The sequence below is a fragment of the Anastrepha ludens genome, unplaced genomic scaffold (assembly GCF_028408465.1).
Source record: "Anastrepha ludens isolate Willacy unplaced genomic scaffold, idAnaLude1.1 ptg000027l, whole genome shotgun sequence".
In the NCBI taxonomy this organism is placed as follows: domain Eukaryota; kingdom Metazoa; phylum Arthropoda; class Insecta; order Diptera; family Tephritidae; genus Anastrepha; species Anastrepha ludens.
In genome coordinates, this window is record NW_026530035.1 from 137,501 (window position 1) to 147,500 (window position 10,000).

The 10,000-nt window shown below is 39.6% G+C and overlaps 2 non-coding genes and 1 pseudogene across 2 annotated transcripts; all 3 read right to left on the minus strand.

Moving 5' to 3' along the window:
* Nucleotides 1-3,111: 3,111 nt before the first annotated feature.
* LOC128870811 (large subunit ribosomal RNA) lies at nt 3,112-5,899 on the minus strand (annotated as a pseudogene).
* Nucleotides 5,900-6,337: 438 nt separating this feature from the next.
* On the minus strand, nt 6,338-6,518 carry LOC128870817 (5.8S ribosomal RNA). Its single transcript, XR_008455526.1, has one exon. It is a non-coding gene; the product is annotated as a 5.8S ribosomal RNA (ribosomal RNA).
* Nucleotides 6,519-7,084: 566 nt separating this feature from the next.
* On the minus strand, nt 7,085-9,075 carry LOC128870843 (small subunit ribosomal RNA). Its single transcript, XR_008455551.1, has one exon. It is a non-coding gene; the product is annotated as a small subunit ribosomal RNA (ribosomal RNA).
* Nucleotides 9,076-10,000: the final 925 nt, after the last annotated feature.

A 10,000-nucleotide genomic window follows, 5' to 3' on the forward strand; every position in this document is an offset into this window, starting at 1 on the left:
TCTTTGAATTTAACTCACTCGTCCACCATTTCACACCTTTCATTCTCACAGCCCTAGCTTTCCTAAACACTAAGTCATTCACTCCCCAGACACATTCAGATAGACGAGCAATTTGCTCATCAACCCCCAATTCCTCAAACTCACTAAGCGGTATACCCAATACCGCTTCCCTAACAGTATGTCCATATCGGTTCCAGTCAGTACACGAGGTACGCCATCGCCTCAATGGACTCCCCCCCTCTAACTGCGGGGTACGGGGAGTAACCATAATTTGTATTAAATTATGGTCACTAATTCCCCAACCCCCCCTAACGCTCCATTTACACTCGAACCTACTCGCTGCTGCCTCATTCATGAGCGTCACGTCAATGTCACTCACACCTCTAGGACCCTCAAACGTATACCACTCGCTTGGTTCGTTTGCAACGAGGAGGCTATTCGCCACAAGCCATTCGCCCATAGCCTCACCCCGATCGTGGCTCTGATATCCAGAAGTATGCCTGGATACCTTGCTGAACCACATCGGGGAAGTAGCATTCGCATCCAGACACACGATGGCAGGAATGCTACTCTCACGTAGTAGCACCGCATCTATGTACCTTAAATAGGGCTCCAGAGGCTCGTCAAACTTGCAATACAAGCTGACGACATTCATTCTGCCGAATTCCCCCTCGACACACACACATACTCCCCACTGTGATGAGTCAACTACTACACAAGAGTAGCTTGGCTCACACACAGCTACTGCGGCATTGACTCCAAGGTCCGTAAAGACCCTGAAGCCCCCAGGAAGACCTCTCACCACCCCATTGGTGGAGTATGGTTCCTGGAGCAAAGCAATGCCGCAGCCCCCCTCCAACATACACGCCCCCAATTCACACATCACGGCATAAGCCCCCTGACAGTTCAGTTGATATAGCTTAACCATTAATGTCTAACGAGCGCACGGGCAACAATCGCACAGTACACCGGGCAGACAGTGGACATCATCAAATGCCCGGCTGGCTTGCCCTTAAACGCACAGTTGCGACAATGCGGGGCATTGCCACAACCCGCACTCCTGTGTCCTTCTTGCCCGCACCTTCGGCAGACATCCTTCTTGGCCCTGCATTCTGCCACCCTGTGATCGAATCCCATACATCGGAAGCAGCCGGGCGTCAGTTGGTCCGGCCGTACCCGGAAGGAAAACCACTTAACGTAGCAACGACCTGCTTCCAGGAGGGCGGACATTAGCATGTCCGTGCCCTCAAGGACAACATTCGTCACCCCATCAGGGCTGACCTTCCAAGGACGGCTGACCATCCTTACGTCCTTCTCAAGGCACCCAGGGCTGAACTCCTTGAGGTTCAAACGGAACAACTCTCCCATGAATTCATCAGGGGAGATCTCCGTGTGAACCCCCTGGACCACAACCCTAGGTCCCAGCTTCCGACGTATGCTCACATCGAGCCCCACCTCGGAAAACTTGGCATTTCTCACCAAGTTATCCCTCTCAGCAACTGATGGGGTGCGAATAATCGCACCTCCATCCTTCAACGGGCGCACCTCGTGCACCCTTACCCCCATGGAAGGCCCTACCTCCTTTACCACTTTTTTGATCACCTCTTTGGACGTAGTGGGGGTCTTACCCCTCACTACGACCGACCAGGTCTCAACTGGCTTGGGCACCGGCAACGCCGGCAACACAGGCGCAGGCGCCTGAGGTGCCGGCATCATCGCTGCACCAGCCAGCGCAGCTCCAGCCGTCCTCTGAGGTGCTCCCTCCCTAGTTATCTTCGTGGCTTCTAACCGCCCACGAAGATGGGCTATTTCCGTCACCATTTCCACAAACAGTTCCTCGAACTCCAAGGAGTATCCCAGGAGGTCTTTTGCCACACTTTTCGGGACGTCGTCCATATCTATGACGGCTCCACTAAAGGCCGTCACAATGGACTTGAAGCGCCCCATAAATTCGCCCCCAATTTTTATTCCCGAATTTTCCAGGGAAGCACCGAAATTCCTGCGGATTTTCTCCATGCGCTTCCCGGCTGGACCTAATTTATCCCCTGATTTACGCACCTTTTTCACCCCCCCCTTTTTCTCCCCCTCGGAAGCGCCCTCGCTTCCGCTTACCCCCGACTTACCTTCAGGTAACTTAGGGGCTACCTTCCCCTCGTCACTCGCCTTTACTACCGGAACTGCTGCACCTCCAGCGGTCTTCTTCCTAATACGGGGAGGGGACCGCAAAATAACCTCCTCCTCCCCCGACGTTGTCTCGTCCATCGCCGACGACGGTACAACAGAACCGATGGGAAGAGGGGTATTCGCCCTCTTCCGCATATCGCTTAATTTGGGCATCGCCCAATGCCCCACCAACTAGCTTGACGAATCCGCCGTATATCGCTCCCAAGCAACAACAAAAACAGGTCACTCTTGGGCGACAGTAAGGTACTGCAAGACAGGGATGAGTCCCGCACAGGCACGCACACAGCAACCACACCTAACGGCAAGCCAAAGCAACCGCGAGGACGTAGCCCACACCACCAGCCAGAGGTCTGGCAAAGGCCACCACCAATGCCCTGCCGGACAGAACACCGTTCCCCGCACAGGGACGGGTCGACCAATATGAAGCTAACGCCGGGCTCGACCGTAGGCCAAACGCAGCACGCTGTGAACACGGCACCTGCACAAGGTATTCAACCTTGGCGCAGCACTGTACCCACGCACAAAAATAACACCCCTTTTATCACTGCCGAAGATAGCAATATAACAGCACGCCAAACTATCGACGCACTCCCTATATCCACGCCGAAAATTAACGGCACTCACAAAACCACTAATAGTTCACAGCTATGTACAGCCACGCGCACAATTGGCGTCACTCGAATAACGGGCACACTTCCCGTATTCGCACAATGGCACTCACTAACACAGTTGCCCTTAACAGCGTACAGCTACTGTACAGCCACGCTAATCGTAGCGTCACCAAAATTCCGGTGAAACACACAACGGCACTCACTTTACACAATTCTCGGAATCACTATGCAGCTCATGTACAGCTACACTATAGCGTCACTCGATTCGCGGTAATACTCGCGGATATAGCACAAAACGAAATTGACAAAAATTTATGCGCTCGCGACACGACACGTCTTCACTGCTCAACAATCACAATGAGAATCAGTAGATAGGGACAGTAGGAATCTCGTTAATCCATTCATGCGCGTCACTAATTAGATGACGAGGCATTTGGCTACCTTAAGAGAGTCATAGTTACTCCCGCCGTTTACCCGCGCTTACTTGAATTTCTTCACTTTGACATTCAGAGCACTGGGCAGAAATCACATTGTGTCAACACCCGTTAGGGCCATCACAATGCTTTGTTTTAATTAGACAGTCGGATTCCCCAAGTCCGTGCCAGTTCTGAATTGATTGTTAATTGATAATCGTTATAATTTAAAAAGAATATATATCGAATGATATAATTCCTTAAAAATTTTAGCAAGAAAGTTCCACAATTGGCTACGTAACTACTATCCGGGGAACAAGAATCGTAATTCTCTATTTACCCAGAACGAGTACATAAACCATGGTATTGCTTCCCAATCAAGCCCGACTATCTCAATCTTCAGAGCCAATCCTTATCCCGAAGTTACGGATCTAATTTGCCGACTTCCCTTACCTACATTATTCTATCGACTAGAGACTCTTCACCTTGGAGACCAGCTGCGGATATTGGTACGGCCTGTTGAGAAGTTTGCGTGACCCCACCATAAATTTTCAAGGTCCGAGGAGAAAATATCGACACAACAGTAAATGTCATGCTCTTCTAGTCCATCTACCATATCTCTCTTCGAAAGACTTCCATGGTAGTACGACTATAAAACAGAAAAGAAAACTCTTCCGATATCTCTCGACGGCTTCTTTATGGTCGTTCCTGTTGCCAGGATGAGCACAAGGCCCATTTTTAATAACAAACGGATACTCAACAGGTTACGGAATTGGAACCGTATTCCCTTTCGTTCAAAATAATTCAAGTATTTAATTATTTTTTAATATATATATATAAATTTTATTAATATTTTTTTTTATTAAAAACTTGAAAATTTTCGGCTTTCGCCTTGAACTTAGGACCGACTAACTCGTGATCAACCACTGTTCACACGAAACCCTTCTCCACTTCAGTCCTCCAAGGTCTCATTCGATTATTTGCTACTACCACCAAGATCTGTACCAATAGCGGCTCCATGCAGGCTTACGCCAAACACTTCTAAGCACACTATTGTACCCTCCTACTCACTAAAGTTTCAAAATTTATAAATCAATCGAAATTGTTTTATAAATCATCTACTTTAGCGGTAATGTATAGGTATACAACTTAAGCGCCATCCATTTTAAGGGCTAGTTGCTTCGGCAGGTGAGTTGTTACACACTCCTTAGCGGATTACGACTTCCATGTCCACCGTCCTGCTGTTTTAAGCAACCAACGCCTTTCATGGTATCTGCATGAGTTGTTAATTTAGGCACCGTAACATTACGTTTGGTTCATCCCACAGCGCCAGTTCTGCTTACCAAAAGTGGCCCACTGGGCACATTATATCATAACCTCAACCTTCATATCAAGAAAGGTGAGGTTCTTACCCATTTAAAGTTTGAGAATAGGTTAAAATCGTTTCGACCCTAAGGCCTCTAATCATTCGCTTTACCAGATAAGATTATTTTATATAATTTTTAAATGCACCAGCTATCCTGAGGGAAACTTCGGAGGGAACCAGCTACTAGATGGTTCGATTGGTCTTTCGCCCCTATACTCAATTCTGACAATCGATTTGCACGTCAGAACTGTTTCGGTCTTCCATCAGGGTTTCCCCTGACTTCAACCTGATCAAGTATAGTTCACCATCTTTCGGGTCACAGCATATATGCTCAAGGTACGCTCCAGTTAGAGGTATAAATAATAATAAATTATCATTATACATAACTATATGGAACGCCCCGGGATTGAATTAATTGACTATTTAAGAAAATAGACTAAAAATTAATCCCATTATATTTTTAAGTTAAGTTAATTATGCCATTAAGTTTAATATAACTCAATGACTTGCACATATGTTAGACTCCTTGGTCCGTGTTTCAAGACGGGTCCCGAAGGTATCCTGAATCTTTCGCATTGTTAATCATATAAATGCATACAAATAAATATTAATATCATAGATATTAAATTTTTTGTAAAATTCAAAAAATGAATTTTAGCATTATATATAATAAAATCTATCAACACTTTATCAAATCATTAGTATTTATTCTATGTTAATATGCTTAAAAAGCAAATTAATTTAAATAAACTTAATATCACCAATGATCTTTTGATAAATACTTTTATTATGTTAATAGATTACAATGTCCTTATATGAAAAAAATGCACATTATTTTTAATTATTTAATGATGAATTTTTCATAATGGATATTCAGGTTCATCGGGCTTAACCTCTAAGCAGTTTCACGTACTATTTAACTCTCTATTCAGAGTTCTTTTCAACTTTCCCTCACGGTACTTGTTTACTATCGGTCTCATGGTTATATTTAGTTTTAGATGGAGTTTACCACCCACTTAGTGCTGCACTATCAAGCAACACGACTCTTTGGAAATATCTTTCTAGTAATCATTAACGTTATACGGGCCTGGCACCCTCTATGGGTAAATGGCCTCATTTAAGAAGGACTTAAATCGTTAATTTCTCATACTAGATATTAAGATATTCCATACACTGCATCTCACATTTGACATATAGACAAAGTGACTTAGTGCTGAACTATTTTCTTTTCGCTCGCCGCTACTAAGAAAATCCTTGTTAGTTTCTTTTCCTCCCCTCATTAATATGCTTAAATTCAGGGGGTAATCCCATATGAGTTGAGGTTGTTTTAAAATATTTTTTATCTTCTCACAATTTAATAAATAATTATATCATCTTTTCATCTCTATTTTTCTTTTTTCCTTTTATATAAATATATATTATAAATAATAATTATGTAAAATGAGGCAATTCTAGAATAAAAAAAATTAATTTTTATGCTAGACATTCCTCCTTTAATTACATATATAAATTAATATTTTATATATATATAAATAATATGAAAATTTTTTAAAGAGAATACTTAGATTCAAAATTTTTTTTATTTCATTTTATTTGAGAGGATTTTTTTTTTTTAAGAATATATTAATAAATAAAAAATTCATTATATATCTTTATTTTTTTGCTATTAATATTATGAATTATTTAAAATCCAATAATATACACATTTGCTTAAATTCAATTATTTTTATAAAAGAATAAGCAACTTATTTAGCATAGTCTTACAACCCTCAACCATATGTAGTCCAAGCAGTACTTTAAAATTTAATTTAATGTACATAACAGCATGGACTGCGATATGCGTTCAAAATGTCGATGTTCATGTGTCCTGCAGTTCACACGATGACGCACAGTTTGCTGCGTTCTTCATCGACCCATGAGCCAAGTGATCCACCGCTTAGAGTATTTTTTTATTTATTTTTATTTATAACAAATGTCAATTTTTTTTTGCATATATTAATTGAAAGAGTAAAATTAAATAATAATAATAATAAAATATAAATTGATTTTCTTTCAATAATATATATCAAATATATTTAACTCTAAACATTTTTATTAAGTTGCGAATGTCTTAGTTCAACAATAATACAGTGGTGGTATTTATTATGTTTGATTATTTTGTATTTTTTTAATCATTTTATTTATATATAAATATAATAATAAATATATACCACTTTTGTTATTGTGAACAAATTAACTTATCATTCAATCAAATGAATAATAAGTACAACTTTCTATTTTCATGTTTAAAGGTTTTTAAAAGAAAAAATAAGAAAAAACATTACAAAATGTACCATCATATTATATTTAATATGATATAATTGATGGATAACAAATTGAATGAAAAAGAATAAAAAGAATATGGATTCAAAATAATTATAAATTTTTCTTTTTTTTCTTTTTTTCTTTTGTTTGTTTTTGTTTTTATTTGTTTTGGCATTGTTTGTTTTTCTTACGGATATGGAACACAATAATGATCCTTCCGCAGGTTCACCTACGGAAACCTTGTTACGACTTTTACTTCCTCTAAATAATCAAGTTCGGTCAACTTTTGCGAAACAACCGTGACACACGAGGCGTCACAGTGATCACGTCCGGAGACCTCACTAAATAATTCAATCGGTAGTAGCGACGGGCGGTGTGTACAAAGGGCAGGGACTTAATCAATGCGAGTTAATAACTCGCACTTACTGGGAATTCCAAGTTCATGTGAACAGTTTCAGTTCACAATCCCAAGCATGAAAGTGGTTCAGCGGTTTACCCGGACCTCTCGGTCTAGGAAATACACGTTGATACTTTCATTGTAGCGCGCGTGCAGCCCAGGACATCTAAGGGCATCACAGACCTGTTATTGCTCAATCTCGTTACTGCTAGACGCAATTTGTCCATTTAAGAAGCTAGTGTCCTTATAATGGGACAAACCAACAGGTACGACTCCACTTATATAAACACATTCAAACACTTGTACATTCAAGATGTACGCATGAAAGAAGGCTATATAAGTTTCAACATCATAATCCTGAAAGCATCTATTTAATATATTTGAGTCTCGTTCGTTATCGGAATTAACCAGACAAATCACTCCACGAACTAAGAACGGCCATGCACCACCACCCATAGATTCGAGAAAGAGCTATCAATCTGTCTTACACGCTTATGTTCGGACCTGGTAAGTTTTCCCGTGTTGAGTCAAATTAAGCCGCAGGCTCCACTCCTGGTGGTGCCCTTCCGTCAATTCCTTTAAGTTTCAGCTTTGCAACCATACTTCCCCCGGAGCCCAAAAGCTTTGGTTTCCCGGGAAGCGACTGAGAGAGCCATAGTAGTAGCTACACCCAATTGCTAGCTGGCATCGTTTATGGTTAGAACTAGGGCGGTATCTGATCGCCTTCGAACCTCTAACTTTCGTTCTTGATTAATGAAAACATCTTTGGCAAATGCTTTCGCTTAAGTTAGTCTTACGACGGTCCAAGAATTTCACCTCTCGCGTCGTAATACTAATGCCCCCAAACTGCTTCTATTAATCATTACCTCTTGATCTAAAAACCAATGAAAGTAGAACAGAGGTCTTATTTCATTATTCCATGCACAAAATATTCAGGCATTTGGAGCCTGCTTTAAGCACTCTAATTTGTTCAAAGTAATTGTAGCGGCCCACAACAACACTCGATGAAGAGCACTGAAGTAGGTTTAAATAGGAGGAATATATAAAAAATACATTGTATTAATTATATATAAGAACTCCACCGGTAATACGCTTACATACATAAGGTAATGTACATACCACAATATATAGTTGTACTACCCGTATGAAGCACAAATTCAACTACGAACGTTTTAACCGCAACAACTTTAATATACGCTATTGGAGCTGGAATTACCGCGGCTGCTGGCACCAGACTTGCCCTCCAATAGGTCCTTGTTAAAGGATTTAAAGTGTACTCATTCCAATTACAGGGCCTCGGATATGAGTCCTGTATTGTTATTTTTCGTCACTACCTCCCCGAACTGGGAGTGGGTAATTTACGCGCCTGCTGCCTTCCTTAGATGTGGTAGCCGTTTCTCAGGCTCCCTCTCCGGAATCGAACCCTGATTCCCCGTTACCCGTTGCAACCATGGTAGTCCTAGATACTACCATCAAAAGTTGATAGGGCAGACATTTGAAAGATCTGTCGTCGGTACGGGACCATACGATCTGCAAGTTATCTAGAGTTCAACCAATTTAACGATCAAATGATCGCTTGGTTTTAGTCTAATAAAAGCACACGTTCCATAAGGTCCGTGTTTATATTGCATGTATTAGCTCTAGAATTACCACAGTTATCCAAGTAACTGTTAACGATCTATGGAACCATAACTGATATAATGAGCCTTTTGCGGTTTCACTTTTAATTTGTTTGTACTTAGACATGCATGGCTTAATCTTTGAGACAAGCATATAACTACTGGCAGGATCAACCAGAATAATATATATATTTGTTTATATATTTTTCTTTGTTTTTCATATTTGAAAATTTCATAAATTACGGTGTATATAAAAAGTAAAGGGGAAAACGCACATACAATAGAACGTAATTTTAATAACACAATTTATGTATCATCTCATCATCATCATCATTATTATTATTATTATTTATTAATAATGTGCTTTTATTTGTATAAAATATTTGTATTTTATTTGGTCTTCTTCTTTGTTGTGTTTTTCTTTCATTTTCTTTCGTTCAATGTGCGCTCCCGCCGACCCCTTTAGCTTTTCTTATCAGAATTCAAAAACCGTTTTTTATGAAAAAGAATTTTCGTTCTCTATATATATTTTGTATAAAAATATAAGAACGATATTTCTTCTTAATATTTGCCAATTTTCAAATGTATCATTTTTAATAACATTTTACTTTTTCTTCAAATGCATTTTTAATGTAATAATTTCATATATTACATAATTTTTCTCTCTGAATTGAAATTAATAATTCCATAATTCTATTTTTTAATCATAAATATATATATGATTGAAAAAATTTCTCCTTTTTTCTTTTGTTTAAAATTTAGTTTTTCTTATAATTTTTATTTGTTTTGTTTTTTTTTTTTCTTCATCTGTTTAATTTCCTGTATGTATACAAGAAACAAACAGTTGAGGATAATTTCTATGTAATGCTAGTATAGAATATAAAATTTTGAATTCAAAAATTTATTTCTATTTAAACTAACTATAGAATACCAGGAATAAAATACAATGACACCAATATGCCAAGGTTACATTCCATAATATGTTAGTATAGAATATAAATTCTTCATATATGTATATATATTCGAAAATTGTTTCTATTTAAACTAACGTATGGAAAACCATGAATAAAATCACAAATACACCAATATGCCAAGGCAACAATCAA